Genomic DNA, 16575 nt, shown 5'->3' on the forward strand with positions numbered 1-16575 from the left:
TCTGTCATACAGAGTGAAATAAGTCAGAAAGCAAAAAACAAATACTCTATGCTAACACACATATATGAAATCTAAAAAATGGTATTGATGAACCTAGTAGCAGGGCAGGAATAAAGATGCAGATGCAGAGAACAGTCTTGAAGACACAGTGGGGGAAGGGGAAGATGGGACAAAGTGAGAGAGTAGCATTGACATATATACACTACCAAATGTAAAGTGGATGGCTAGTGGGAAGCTGCTGCATAGCACAGGGACATCAGCTCGATGCCTTGTGACCACCTAGAGGGAGGGGACAGGGAGGATGGGAGGGACGCTCAAAAGGGAGGGGATATGGGGATATATGTATACTTATAGCTGATTCACTTTGCTGTACAACAGAAACTAACACAACATTGTAAAGCAATTATACTTCAACAAAGATATGAAAAAAGAAAAAAAAAAAGAAATACATTGAAGTATTGTAGACTTACAGTATTACATTAGTTTCAAGTGTACATCATAGTGATTCAGTATTTTTACATATGATCATCATTATAAGTCTAGGTACCCTCTGTCACCATAAGTTATGATGAGAACTGTATTCAATATCTTGTAATAACCCATAATGGAAAAGAATCTGAAAAAGAATGTATATAACTGAATCACTTTGCTGTACACCTGAAACATTGTAAATCAACTATATTTCAATAAAAAAACTTTACAAATTAAAAAAAAAATAAAGCTTTTCTAAAAAATAAAGCCTCAAAAATAATAATCTTTAAACAAGAAGTAGAGTAATTACAATGGTTATTATTTCTCCTTGCTTTTTTCAGGGATGGAGAGTGAGAGATTAAATAAGGTAGAGATAACATTCCTGGTAGCAATGAGAACAAGATGTGGGATTAGTGTAGTTCATTGTGGAGAGGATTTTATAGGAGGACTTAAATGACTAATAAGGATATAGTTTTATTGGGAACAAAATGTCATGAGTAGTGTTGCCTTTGGTGATGTTATTTTCCTTTGTCTTAAACAGCACTTGTCAGAGGTTATAAACAAAACCAGGTATAATATCTTGATTTAACTTTTATTTGAAAATTCAATGATCATTAAAGTACGGGACAGGACATATCCACCCAATAAAGAATTAGCAATATCCTACTGAATATACATGTAATTGAAAAAATACTTTTTAGATTGCTCTCACCCCAAAATCAACTCCATCATTTATTTTATGCCAGTTTTGTATGGGTTTATGGTAAAGCTTTTGCTCTCTACAAAAGAACACACTTCTACTGAGCTACTGTTTACCACCTAGAATTACAAGAGTACACTTTCTCTCATCAGAGAAAAGGCCAAATTAAGCACCATTGTGTGCTGTATTCCATTTCCAGTGACCCCCTAGAATCATGGTCAGTGATACTGAGTTGGTAGCTTGAAATCTGGCATGGTGGGTGTATTTACACCATAGAAAATGACAAATATTATAAATTAGAGCATTATTATTAGTATTATTAATATTTTGGAAAGCAAATTTTTAAGCATTTACTAGAATAACAATGATTAAGGCTAACACTAAAATCCAATCAAAAAACTCTTGTATTTTTTTTTCTTAACTCTTTAAATGTTACAATTCCTTTAGTAATGAAAAGTGAGCCTCAAGCAAAGAAGTAAAGCTAAAAGGGAAATAGAAGATCATTACATACACCTCTAATAAATTATGGTACCACTAGTAGCCCAGTTGCATTACCTCCTTGGATTTAATGCATCCACACCAGCCTCCTGCTTCCAGCAGATGAAGTAAGCAGACAGGAAAACGGAGAAAAATGATGAGCTCCAGCTGGAAGCCAAATGCCTCTGTTTTTGACACCTGGTGTGACTGCCCAATGACTCATCAATATAATGTTAACTGTGTTTTAAGGAGATTTCATCTGTGTTTTATGCAGGTATCCCCAGAGTCACAGATTAGAAAAGATATACCAATGTATACGTAGAAATTTATTTACTTGTCAACTGTACTAGCTCTTTTTGACTAAAAGTATGCTTGGTTCAGTCCTTACATTTTCCAAAGAGACATATATCACCTAAACAGTAGTTTTCTCTCATTATCATAGCAATTACTGCAAAGCAGTATATGAATTTTAATAATGCCACATTAATAGGAACATTTCCTTTCCTTCCAAATTAGTCATAAATATATACCTTAAATGGATTGAAGTATTTTTAGAGCTTAATTTTGAGGGGTTCTTAGGTTGTATCTGAATATGTCATTTGTGAACATTGATTTCTCTAAGCTGCTCTAGCGGCTGTACATGTCAGGAATGCAGCGAGCTTCCTGGTGAATCAATTTGTGTTAGCTGTGCAGTACAGATTTGCAACAGCATAATTCAGACTGACTTCTCCAAATAATAATTCCTCTGACAACACTTTTAAAGTGGCAAGATAGCTTGGAAAAGTACAGAAGTGTCTTGAGATATCACATCCCACAGCAGAATTCAAAATACTGTTGCAAGATTGATAAAATAGAACCTAAATTGTAATGTGATATAGTAAAGCAGCTGATAGATTGCACTCTGCACCAAAAATTGTTAATGCAATGCCCAATAGGGAAATCGCAGGAGTGTAGCAACTATAAAAGTCCTGACTCTACAGGGTAAAAAGAGCCAAATATAAGATTAGTAAGTAGTATTTTCCAACCTTGTTAGACACATAATGATTCTCTTTTTAAAATTACAAAGCTGACACAGAACATTGGAGAATGTGTATGGATCACCAGTTGAAAATTTGAAAATGCTTTTCAAATTGTTTACCATTTGTTAGATATTTTGTGCAGTGCTAGGTTAAGCTTAAGGGAAAAGTGGTTTTAGCATGTGAATATTTGTGTTTACTGTTTACTGTTTACTGTTAGTTGAAGCCTATTGAGAATTTACACTAGATTAAAAAACCTCCTGCTTACTTTTTGTAAATAACATTTTTTTCATAGTTAAGAATGCTCATGATAAGAGGTGTTAAGCTATCACAGAGACTTTTAAAAATATTTGAGTTTTTCCATATGTGTGATGGAAGAATGATGGCATTTTTGAATAATTTGGGAAAAAAAAAATAATCCCATGAGATGGCACATCATAAATAAATGTTTTTGCCCTTCAGCTAATTTTAGATTTACTGCAATCTAACTCTCTACATATAAAGGGTTAATTTGAGTTTTACTCAATATACTATTTATATATTTATATATATACTCAATAACTTGAGTTTTACTCAAGTTTTACTCAATAATTTGAGTTTTACTCAATATACTATTTATATATTTATATATATACTCAATAACTATAGTTATTATTGACAAATATTTTATTGCTGTACAATTGAAAATGCTTTGGTTGCTGATGTAGACATGCTTTAAGATGGATGTTCCCGTAGTTGCTAAAAATAATGCTAGACACATAGTAGATCTTTAATATTGTTGATTGAGTCATTGATTATCTTCTTAAATCAGGACATGGAAAAGAAAGTGAATTGTGAATCTCTAGAGGCTTGGCTTGTTTTGTAGAAGAGGCTAATGACCTTTACATCTCTCATTCTCTTATGTATTTCTTGAAGTTTTGAAAGTGGGTATTGACCACTGTTTTTAAATTCCATCATATGTAGAGAGAATCAGAGGGATGAAAACTCTTGTGTTATGAAACGTGATTGACAATTACTCTGCTGTTTCCATCTAAAACAAAGATTTTATCCTATCTTCTCTTGCTGCCCTCAAACCAGACCATCATAAAAATCACGCTATCAAAACATAGCTGAATTATTTTTTTTTCCTTTTTATTTAAAACTCACTATCTCCTACTTTGAACAATGAGTGGTGAGACTTTATTCCTTATCGTAAGGGATTTTAAAATTGAGAGGAAAAAACTCAGTGTCAGGAAGAGGAAAATCATGTTTTTGCTGACAGAAAAAGAGCTAAGTATTCTTATTTCTGCATTTTTAGCTTTCAGTATAGAGAACTTACTATATTTTTCAGTAATATGCACATAGTTGTGTTACACAAGGAAAACAAAGTTAAGAGGGATACACTCAAAAACGTAAATGAGTTGCAGACAATAAGAGAAACAGTCAGAGGCAAAAAATATCCGGATTGTCAAGGTAAAATAATTCCTGGGTTGTGATTAGTTGTAATTATCAATAAAGTATGCTTTTTTTTTTCTTCAACTGGGCACTGTTCACACTGAGCTGGGTGAAACTAAATTCAGTGCCATCCTACAAACTGGAAATTATCTTCTCTAGACTTAGACTTAAATCCATAGTAATAATGGACAGTCTAGGTATGTAATATTTTTAATGTGTTACCAATTTAAACAATAAACAACAAATAGAAAGTATATTCATTTTAACATTCTTATTGAGCCTTCTCAGAAAACTCCCTGTGGCCTTTTGCAAAGTTCGGCTATACATATCTGCAGATTCATTATTGTTGCAGTTGATAAGTTTCCTTTCTGTTTTATCCCATATTTTTCATTTTAAAGTGTATTATTCCCTCCAAAGTTTATTTGTATAGAGACTCTGCAACATTATGAACACTTGCTGAAATCTATGATCAAGCATTTGTAATATTGTGTTTTTGTTAAATCATACAAATATCAATGTCTTCCTAAAGTAGTCAGATTTTCTAAGGTATCTCACTGAAAACTGGAAAGATAAAAGTTATTTGACTTTTTTCCCAGATGACCACTTTATTATAAACTGTGTAAAACTTTATAGACTTACTTGCTGCAAGGACACATAAGTCAATACCTATTGAACTGTACCTGGGCACATCAGTTAAAAGAAGATGAATAGCATGGGTTATTTTCAGCTGGTCTGGACTGAACACGTGCTGATCTTCAGATCTGCCTGAAGCATGGTGGTGACCCTTGGCCAAGGCTAGAGAACCCACAAGCTAAAGTGAAATGTTCTGTAATCATGAACCTGTGAGTTGTTTTGATGGCAGGATGCATTCTCATGTCAGCATTGTTTGGTAATAACAACAGGATCTGTACCTGGTTTTGGTAGAACTACTTTTAAGGCTGTGTGACCAGTTTACGCCAAGTAACCTGCCCAGCAGGAGATGACTTTGCTGTTAGTGAGGTGCTTCAAAATATGGAGGCAAAGTGTTCCCTGTGCAACCCAGTGGTAGGAGGAAAAAGTTTACACTTGACACCTCCAGACTATTTTCAATGCATGTCATTTTCTCCCTGTTGCTGTTTTTTTTTTTTCTTTTGCCTGTAATAAAGCTCTTCTGTGAGTAAAAACTGAGTCCTGTGAGTCCTTTCAATAATCTAACACTTAAGGCAGTTACTGCATAATTAATGCAGATGTAAACAAAAAAGCTTAGTAAACAGCAAAAAGAAAAGGCAGCAGAGTATTAAAGTGGACCAATAATATGATTAAAAAACTAGTGTGGATTGGCTTCAGGGCACGTAAAAGCATATGAATATTAACTGAGGAATATATAAATTGAGGAAAGAAAATTAATTATTATAAGAAAAAGAGGTGTTACTTGAAACATTATGCTAGAAACCTTGAAGGAACAACTTGGTTGGATATCTCGGCAATATGGTATAAATGCAATTAACAGAATAGCTTCATTTCTGGAATGAAGCTAAGAGGTGCTACAGGTTAACAGTGGGTTTTCTAGAACAATTGCACTAAAACAAATTTGACTATGTCGGAGGGGGTGAATAAGAACTAATTGGCCTTTTAGAACTCCTTCCAGCTAGTCTTCTGTAACTCCTTTATTTTATTAGTGTGTTTTAATGTTTACCACTTAATTATGTACTCTTAATACCAGGATTACATATGTTCAAGGACACCAAAGTGTTATTTAGTAACTGATAGTGCCATATGAAATTCAGTTTGGAGGACTCATTCTTTATTTATCATAGAATTATTAGAGTGTAACTCCTTCAACTAGGACATTTCCATGTTCAAACCTCACTGAGAAAATCAGTTCCTTTGAATGAAGAGGATAGAGAGACTGCCTGGCTTACTGTGTCCAAATATGAATTTGGTCCTTGTTGGAAACTAACTGTGTCACCCCACAATTTTATATGTTAAAGCCTTAACACCAATGTGGTGATATTTAGAGATGGGGCTTTGGGGGCACTATTTGTTAAGCTTCATCCTGACAGCATATTTAAGGAGTGGACAAGGCAGTAGTGTATAATAATAATACCAATGAGAGAGGTTTTTGAAAACTAGTTTTCTAATCCACACTTACTGATATCTAAGAATCAGATTTTCTGGGAATGCAAAACATGAAACTCTTAATCAGGGACAGAGACATCTGAAATTAACATTGTAAAGTTGCATGAAAAGTGACCAAGATACTTAGCATCTTTGTGGCTCAGTTTGTTCAACTGTACCTATTTCAGAGTGTTAATCTATATAAAGCACTGAATAAAGGTTAACTATAATTATGTCCCCTCATAATACCTATTTATTTCACCTGCACAATTATGCTTTTTGTGTGTGCTAGAATTTGTACCACATAAGGTCAATTTTCTAAACCTATTTATATGACATTGTATTTTAAATGAAATAGAAGAAATCAATTTATTTTTCCTTCAATATTTTTTCTTGATTTGTATTGGAGTATAGTTGACTTACAATGTTGTGTTAGTTTCAGGTGTACAGCAAAATGAATCAGTTATATATATACATATATCCACAGTTTTGGGGTTTTTTTAAGATTATTTTCCCATATAGGCCATTACAGAGTATTGAGTAGAGTTCCTGGTGCTACACAGCAGGTTCTTATCAGTTATCTGTTTTCTGCATTGTAGTGTGTATATGTCAATCCCAGTCTCCCAATTTATCCCTCCCTCTGCCCTTATCCCCTAGTAACCGTAAGTTTGTTTTCTACATCTGAAAGGACAACAAGTACTCTTGCAGCTGGGATGGGTCTGACTTTATTTTTCCTTCAGTACTCTTAATGGTTCCTTTCTACATTTGTATTATATGGTATGAACACTCTACTCACTTATGTTCTAATACTACCTATTTTACATTGTTATGCTACTCCTATTGCCTCTGAGAAAGCAGGCAAACAGGGGTTCCCCCCTGATTCTCCATGATATAAATTTTACCTGGGAAAGCTCCCCATATGGGAAATGCTCACCCCATTCTAGAACTGTGCAGCTGGATAGATATCTCTGCTTAATCCTGGAATTTGTATGAGATAGCTCATTTAATTCTCAGACTAAATTGCCTAGAACTTTGACTTTTTCAAAAATAAAAGTGGTCTGCATTTGACATTCCTATCACGTCCCCCTGAATTTTGGATAGAAAAAGGGGGGGGGGCTCTTTATTTTACTCACTTAGAGATCCAACTTTCTAATTTTGCCAATTTGATGATTGCAAGATGCTTTCAATATTATATTAGCTCGCATTTCACTAATGTCTGGAGGGATCAAGACACTCTTCATTGTTTCATTTTTTAGTACTTTGGAGTTGTCCTTCTGTAAATTAACTATCCTAACATTTGCACATTTATGTATAATCTTCTCTTCATGATTTGCACAAAATTCTTGTGTATGGTAGTTATTTTGTTCAGTCCCTGAACTGAACAAAACTATAAACTTCTACTCTTTTTTTATGTGCTAACTTTAAATTTTCTTTCTCTTTCCTGAAAAAAGAATCTTAATTTTCACTTAGTCAAGATCATCAAATTTTTGACTAATATTTTGTTTTGTTTGTGTATTATAATACACCCTTTGCTACTTCCAAACCACAAAGATATATTCCTATATTTTCTTCTATTATTTTTATTCTATTAAATTTTTTTAATTGACTTCATTTTACACTTTTTTCTATAGGAATCTAATACACATAACTCACTTTTCTTTGTAATGTTTATAAAGGAAGTTATGATACAGTTTTATTATTTAATATATAATAAGCTGTTATTTGCAACACCATCCATTAAATATTTTATTTCCCTGTTGATTTGTGATGTCATCTATACTATATCTTATATTCCTATATAGATGAATCATATCTTAGCTCTTTTATATCACTGTATTCTACCTCTGTTTTCCTCCACAGTAGCACACTTTTTGCTTTGCTTTAATTTTTGTAACGTTATCGTTCCTGACATAACAAATTTCCCAAATTTGATCTTTTCCTTCAAAACTCACTTAGCAATTAATTAAAATGTATTATTTTATATAATCCTAGGATATGGTTTTTATATTATTTTAAAAATCCAGGAGGCATTTTGATTTGGATTGATTTTCATGATTGAGTTAATTGGTAATGTTACATAATCATGTTCATGAACATAGTTGATCATGTCCATTTTATTCAGTGTGTTTGCCCCACGTGTGAAAGAGTGCTTGACATGTAGTAGGCACTAAATATATGTTGCTTAAATGTATTTATTTTTTTTACATTTACTCACCCCATTTCTATTAACATTCTTTTTTTCATAAAGTTCTTGGACAGTTAAATCCAAGAAAATTTAAACTTTTGGTTGCAAATATAAACATTATTTTCTATGCTGTTTTGTAGTATGCTGTTGAGGTAGAAAAAGTGTTGATATTTACTGGTTGACCTTCTATTGGGCAGCCTCAGTTCTCTTATTTATTCTGAGAGTTTATTGACTCCATGGGTTAACTACTTTTTGCAACATTTTCCCTTCCAGTCTTGATTCCTTTTATTTCTTTACTTTGACTACAAATTTTGGTACTTTTGATAATTGGTGACCTTTTCTTTTATACAATGTTTAGGAGACTATACCTAAAATTGTATGTAAATGTCAGCTGTAGGTCCTCTTTTATTTTTCCCTTTCTCTTCTTTTCTTTCTTCATTTTTGACTTTATTAAAAGTAATTCTATTATAATCCAAAGTGTTGTTTTAGTCATAAAAGGAATTACATTTATCAAATGTTTATTTTGACTCTATTGAGATGACTTTTTTGCTTTTAATTCATTAATATAAATTAATTGTCCATTTCCATGCATTTCTTTAATAAATGCATATCCTTGCATTTCTTTAATAAAGTCTTTCTGAATTTCTCTAGTGTATAATTATATAAATGTTTTATAATTATATAATGGATTGCTAGTTACTGTTGACATATTTTAGCTAAGTGTACATTTTTTTTTTTAATTTTAATTTGCGAATTGAGCCCTTAACTTATTTTATCTACTCTCAATGTGTGGTTTCAAAACCAAGATTTTAGTAGATTCCAAACATGAAATAGGAAAATTTCTTTTTTTCTACTTTTATATAAAGTATATAAAATAGAGATTTTATGGGTTTTGAAATTTTGAACAAAGTGATTCCTAAATCTGCTTAGTGTGAGGATTTTTAAGAAAGTTTAACTTGTATTTAAATATCACTAATTATTATTGTTTTAATCAAAATTTTGTCATATTATTATGACAGATAATATTTTTTCCAGAAATGTGTGTATTTTACCAGGTTTTATAATTTATCAATGTAGAATGACTTATAAAATAATTACCTTTCAGATGCATATTTTCCTTGGTATTTTCCCTTTGTCATTCTATATTTTGTTTGTTTCCATAACCTCTTAATTTTTTCTGTCTTGTCATAAAACATCCTTACTAAAACATACAAAAATCATCTTTTATTTAATCCTGCTCCATCTTTTGTTTGCTTGCTTTAGACTTGTTTGATTTCTGGTCTTATTTTTTTATTGTCTATTGGGTTTTGTGCTATTTAATTAAAATCTCTTCTCTTTGTCTAAAGTTTTGAGTAAAATATTTGTCTTATTTCTGCTTTTGTATTTTCTGGGATATGGTACAAATAGTAGCTTCTCATCTGGGAGAGAGATATTCTATCTTTTCTGCCATATTATTAGCAACTTTTTAAAAAATATGTCTTTACTTACGATATCATAACTTACTTGTTGTTAGCTCTGAAGTAAATACATTTACTGAAATATAAATAGTTGATAAAGTGAAAAACTAAGCAGAGAGATGGACCCCGGGTAAATGATTAAATATCATATATCCCTCCCCCCCCATTGTTTGGTGATGGAATTTAAAATAAACTTATATTTGTGTGTATGGTGGTTTTTAAAATAGTGCTTGCATATTTTTAATAATTCTGCCATTCAGACATGACATTTAATTCCCAACCTGTGAATCTGAGTTGTATGTTTGACTCACAACTAATAGAATGCAGTATTGGTACAGTGAGTGACTGTAAAGTTCTATGAGAAAAATACAGGAACTTTTCATTTGGCACTCTTCAGATTCTCACTCTGGTGAAATCCAGTACTCTAGTAAAAACTTTGATTACCCTAAAACCATTAATTTGTAGAGTTCACATAATAAATCTTCAATTAACATTGTCGGATGATCTCAGCCTTCCAGCCATCCTTTCCAAACACTAAACATGTGAGTGATGACGTTGAATTCGCCCAGTGCATCTGTCAGTTAAGTACCAGTCAAGTCCATGAAGAGAAAAAGAAGCACCTAGCTTAGCCCTGTCCATATTCCTGACACACAGAATCCATGAGTTAAAATTAAATGGTTGTTTTTTAAACCATCGAGTTTTGGAATAGTTTATTATTCAGCAATAGATACACTGAAGCATAACTTGTTACTGAGAATGGCACAATAAAAACTTAAAATATGTGACATTGGCTTTGGGCCTGAGCAGTGAGCAGAAACTTGAAGGGCTTTCAGAAGAATTTTAGAAGAAACCTCACTGTTCTCAAGGTATCTTTTGATAAAAGTTTAAGAGAAAGTTAAAAAAAAAAGCAATTAATTGGAATCTGAAGGAAAAGAAACAGTGTTACACAGTGGCAGAAAATTTAACATTTTCACCTTTGATAACATGAAAAATAGAAAATGTACCTAATGAACAAATGGATCTGACTGAGGATATTTCCAAGCAGTATGTAGAAAGTTTCATTAGTTTCTTTTAGATGAGCTTCATAAGCTAAAGATAGAGATCTGTAGTTATTCAGCAGAATGCAAAGTATTTAGTTCTATAACTATCACTCTAGCATATATTTCAAAAATTTTATGTTTTATTTTAAAAATTTTCATTGAATGAAAATATTTTCTAATATCCTTTGTAATTTTTTTACCTATTATATAAATTCATGATTTAAAAATGTACAATATTTGATGATTTTGCCAAATATCTATACATCATTAATTCCAAATTTAATTTAATTTTGTCTGAGAGTGTGTTCTGCATGATTTCAATTATTTTACATTTATTGAGAATCGTTTTAAGGTACTGAAGATGTTCTATCTTGTAGAATATTCCTTCTACACTTAAAGATAAATGTGTATTTTAGTGGTTTAAGGTGGAGTTATCTATAATTATCAGTTGGGTCAGGTTGCTTGACAGTTCTTTTTTTTTTTTTTTCATGAATTGTATATCCTGACTGAATTTCTCAGTGAGAAATTTTAATCTATTGAGAGAGAAGTGTTGAAATCTCCAATTATAATTGGGGTAGGTTTATTTCTCCTTTAAGTCTCTCATTTTTTCTTTAGATTATATGAAGCTCTATTATTATTAGATACATACAAATTTAGGTTTGTTTATTGGAACTGAACTAGTTCCAATAACATTAAATGTTTGAATCCACCTGCACCTATATTTTGCTAAAAATAAACTTAGTTATTTTAAACTGCAAAAAAAAGAGATATAAATTGACCCCCTTTATCACTATGAAAACTACTGCTGTATACCTGGAATATTCCTTGTTTTCAAATCTAATTTGCCTAATATTAATATTGTCATTCCAATTTGTGTATATTTAATGTGTGTATTGTATGTCTTTTCCATTCTTTTGCATTTAACACACACATGTCTTTATATTTAAATTGGTTTCTTGTAAACAACACATAGCTGACTTCTGTCTTTTAATTGAATGATTTGAAAATTTACATTTATGCACTATATTTACCAATGGGGTAAGTCTAACATTGCATTTTTGCTAGTTGTTTTCTCTGTGTCCTATATGTTCCCAGCACATTTTTTTTTCTCTTACTCTTCCTCCATTTTTTGTCTTTAATGTTTATTTTTATTTCTACTCCTGTCTTATTAGCTAGATTGCATTGTTTTATATTTTTAGTGTTTTTGTTTTGCTTTGTTTGTTTGTTTTTGAGCTGGGAGTTTTAAAAATTTTAACAGTTTGGGGGCCACGAGAGTTGGTTCTCAAACTTCAGAATGCCTAAGAATCACCTGGTTGCTTCTTAGAAATGCAGATTCCTAGTGTTAAATTCTGAGGATTATTTAATCTGCCCTCTATTTTATGCAGAAATGGGGCAGGGAGGATTAGAATCCGGGTGTGAGTCACCATAGAATCTAGGTGCTTCACACTGCCTCTCAGTTCACTTATGGCAGAAATGAACAGCCAGATGAAGAAGTCAAGAAGAGTCCCCAGTAAAGCAAACTCTGTTTCTGTGGAGTTGCGGTATTCCACTCTCCCCAGATATGGCTGTTCTCACCAATGTGGAAGCTCCCTGAACTTTGATGTTTAGGTGTTTTTATCGAGGTTTCATTATTAGATTTAATGTATAAATATTTTTTACTGATCATTTATTTTTAAATTGTACAATTTCAATTACAACTAAAAAACTTGCAAGCATATCCTTCCTTTATTACCCTCCTATCCTTCATGCTATTGTTATCACATATTTCACTTTTTAAAATGTGGAAAAAACATTATACTTGATTATTGTTTCTACTTTAAACATTCAGTTTTATTTTACAGAGATTACAAAAGATTAAATACATCTTTCACATTTTCCCTCAAATTTAGCATTGCTAATGTTCATCATTCTTTTCTGTAGGTTCAATTGTTTTTTTGGTAACATTTTCTTATTTCCTAAAAAAGCTTCTTTAACATTTTTCATAATGTAGGTTCATATACCCCAGGACTTAACTTAGATGAAAAGATTCTGGACTTTGAGCTGATGCTGAAGTTGAATGAGACTTTGAGGACCTGTGGAGGAAGTGAGGGTATTTTACACCAGGAATCAAAGTAAATCATTGATTGTCAGATGGTGACTTATGATAAGCAGGCTCTAAAAGGGCTCCCAAACTTTTCTACCTTCTGATATTTATGTCCTAATGTAACAACTCTCCCTTTAAGGGTTTGACTTAGAGAATCACATGTTTTAAATAGAATATAGCAAATGAAATGAGATGTGACTTCTGAGAATGAGTTAACAAAAAACTGTGATTTTGGTATTTCCTTATCTCTCTGTCTCAGGTCTCTCTCTGTCTCTTGCTCTGGTGGAAACAAGATGCCATGTTGTGAGTAGCTCTGATGAATGTCCAGTGAGTACCTAAAGGGCTTCCAGGAGCTCTGTGAATGAATCTGGAAGTGATCTCCTAAAACCTACCAACAGCCACATGAAGAAACTTGGAAGTGGATTTTTGAGGCCTTCCAAGAGCCACGCATGAGCTGGTAAGTATATTGAGTCTCATAGAACCTTGAGACAACTGCAGCTTCACATACTGCCTTGGTTGCAGTCTTGTGAGAGCCTCTTGGTCAGTGGTACCCAGCTAAGATATGCCCAGATGACTGATCCACAGAATCTGTGAGATTAAAAACAAAAAGTTATTTTAAGCCACTATGTTCTAGATAATTTTTTACATGACAATAAATAACAAAAATACAGATTATCTCCCTTATATTTTATGATAGGATTTATTCAGGATGATGCAGACATTGACTGAATACTCAAGACTAAAGACATAAATAATGGTAGACATTTATTTTATTCTAGTTGGTAATCTGTTTTTCACAAAGGTATGAATTAAAAATTCAAAAACCACTGTTGGAGAAAGAAGAAGAATAAGGAGGAGGAGAATAAGGAAGGTGTATAGGCTAGAATGCCACCTCGAATGACAGTGGTGCTGGAATGGAAGAGGTATCAATATGCACTCATGGTTTTAAAATATAAACATAAAAAATTCGAATCATAAATAAGTATAGATATGTGTGCAAGCATGAGATACATGTGTGTATTCCCTAGGCAGAAGCAGTGACACCACAGTAGCAATGAGCACACTTACCACCAATAATATATTTCCTAAATACAATTCTCTAATAAAAAGAACTAAGTTTCCTTGGAGAACTGATCAATTCTAATCCTGGACAGGGAAAATACAAAGTGAACTTGAGGAATTTGTGGTACCAGAAGGTAAGTGGGCATATGAAAAAATATATGCATCCCAGAGTTACCAAGGTTCAAAACTGGAATAACTTGAGCAAAAAATAGCTATAATGTTGTATTTTAACCCTTCAAATAAAATAAACATTGTGAGCCTACACTGAAATCAATCAATCAATCAATCAATCAATCAATAAATAAGAAGTAACAAGTCTTCCTTATGGAAGAGTTACAATTAATAAATATAAATGGAGTGAGGGAAATAGAAAATAACTCATTCAACCACAGTCAAAATTCCTGCAGACAATATCTTCCAATGGATGCTAAAATGAATAGGTGAAATTCTAAACTGAAACAGAATATTTGCATAGTCTCAAATAATTTTCTCAAAATATTTAGTAAGTATAATGATAAGAATAGTAAGATCATTCTTAACTAAGATAGGTAGTTCTGACAGACACCATTAAAAGCCAAATGACCAAGGTTAACATCATCAGTACCACAAATAGACATCATGCATTCCCTAATACAATGTTCTGAGAATAGTATATAACCTCTTTACCATCCTTTCCAACAATGCATTACCTCAATATAATTTTGAGAAAAACATTAGGCTAACCAAAATGGAAGAGAATTATGAAAAAAATATAAAAAATAACTGATCAGCACCCTTCAAACTTGTAAAGACTAAAGAAGTGTTTCTGATTAGAGGAGTCTAGGGACACATGGCAACTAAGAACAATGTGGAACCCTGGGTTGGAGCATAGAACAGGAGAAAAAAAAATAATGAGAAAAAATCACTGAAATTTGATTAAGTTTATGTGTTAGTAAACAGCATTGTGCCAATGGTAATTTCTTGCATTTTATAAATGTTTTATTGTTATATAGGATGCTAATCTAAGCAGAAGATAGGAAACAAGCCTATAGAAACTCTCTGCACTGTTTTACACCTTCTCTATAAATTCAAAATTATCCCAAACTTAAAAAGAAATAGTTAAAATGTAACAATAATTAAGCGAAAATAACCCCCCCCCAAACTTTACCAACTACAAAACATTCTTCAAAACTGCCCTTTAATTATCCAAAGTTTTCTAACAAAAATTGAAAGTTTTTTAAAAAACAATAAACTGATTTTGGGGGGAATATAAATTAAAATGAAGAGATTTGCAAACTTTTTTTGGCTGCTATAAAACCTGCTGTAGTATAATTAACTAGAATAGTGCAGATTATTAATAAGGAAGGTGGCAAACAGACTAAAGGACTTTCAGGTGTAAGTATGATATATACACAGAAGAGTCATTGTGTCAGTTGAAATTACTTTAGCATGGGTATGCAGAACAGATTCTAGAATTCTTTTATAAGGATATTTGGCAGATGGCTTATAGTGCATGTGTGTTAGTGCACAAGATTCTGTTAATAGAACAACAGTGCTGACGGCCGACATGTTCCGGAGACATAATGGTCAATCATATCAATGATCAGTGACCTTAAAGGCCATAAATACACAGTAGCTGTCTTTTGTGTCAATGATCTGCAAGCTAAAGATGCCCAAGCACCATAACTTGCAGTGGTACAGTCTCTAACTATGACTCTATGTGATGGACTGTGACTGTTGAGAATGAGCCGTCATCGTCTACTGGATCAGTAATCGGCATTGTTAAAACTCATTGGAGTTGCACAGCAAAATCCTCCATACCTGCCAATAAAAGAAAAATGCACATTTTGTCCTTCGTTTATCCAGGTTAATTTCAAGAAATGTCAACCACCAGGTGCTGAAACACTGTTATGAAACTTTATCAGTAACGTCTGCATTAAAGGAGAAAAAAAAATAGAAACTCTTTATGTTGAGAAAAATCTTTCTTGCTTACTTGAATCATTCTCATAATATTTTATCATGCTAAGCTTGGCAGTTTCCAGAATAACACTTTTCATTTCTTGTCAAAATATGCACATTATCCTTTTATTTGCACATTTAGTTATAAAAATGGAAGAATAACTGTTAATCTTATTGAACAGCAAACATCCACTTTTGTCTCAATTATTTATCTTTTTCTTTAATACCTAGAAAATCACCTCAGACTTGTTTTTCTATTTTCATACCAAAATATAGGTTTTTCTCATGGGTACGTTAACATTATTTCAGAATGCTATTTCATTTGTTATACTCATTATTTAATTTTTTCCCAGAGTTAGCTGGAAGGACCTAAAAGCATGTGAGTTTGGTAAAATAAAATTAGTGTAGGCCATTGTATTGAACTCCAAATATTTCATACATATACAAACACCCACGCATACACACACCTATGGTGAGTAGTCATGGAAACAAAGGAATAATACTTTCAGGAACTCTGAGATTAGTTGTGAAAGTGATCCTAAGAAAAGCATTGTGAAGTACCTGAATCTTGACTGAATATATATTTTAAAAATACTCTTTTTCTTCTCTAATGGG

The sequence above is a fragment of the Lipotes vexillifer genome, unplaced genomic scaffold (assembly GCF_000442215.2).
Source record: "Lipotes vexillifer unplaced genomic scaffold, Lipotes_vexillifer_v1.1 scaffold226, whole genome shotgun sequence".
Classification (NCBI taxonomy): Eukaryota; Metazoa; Chordata; class Mammalia; order Artiodactyla; family Lipotidae; genus Lipotes; species Lipotes vexillifer.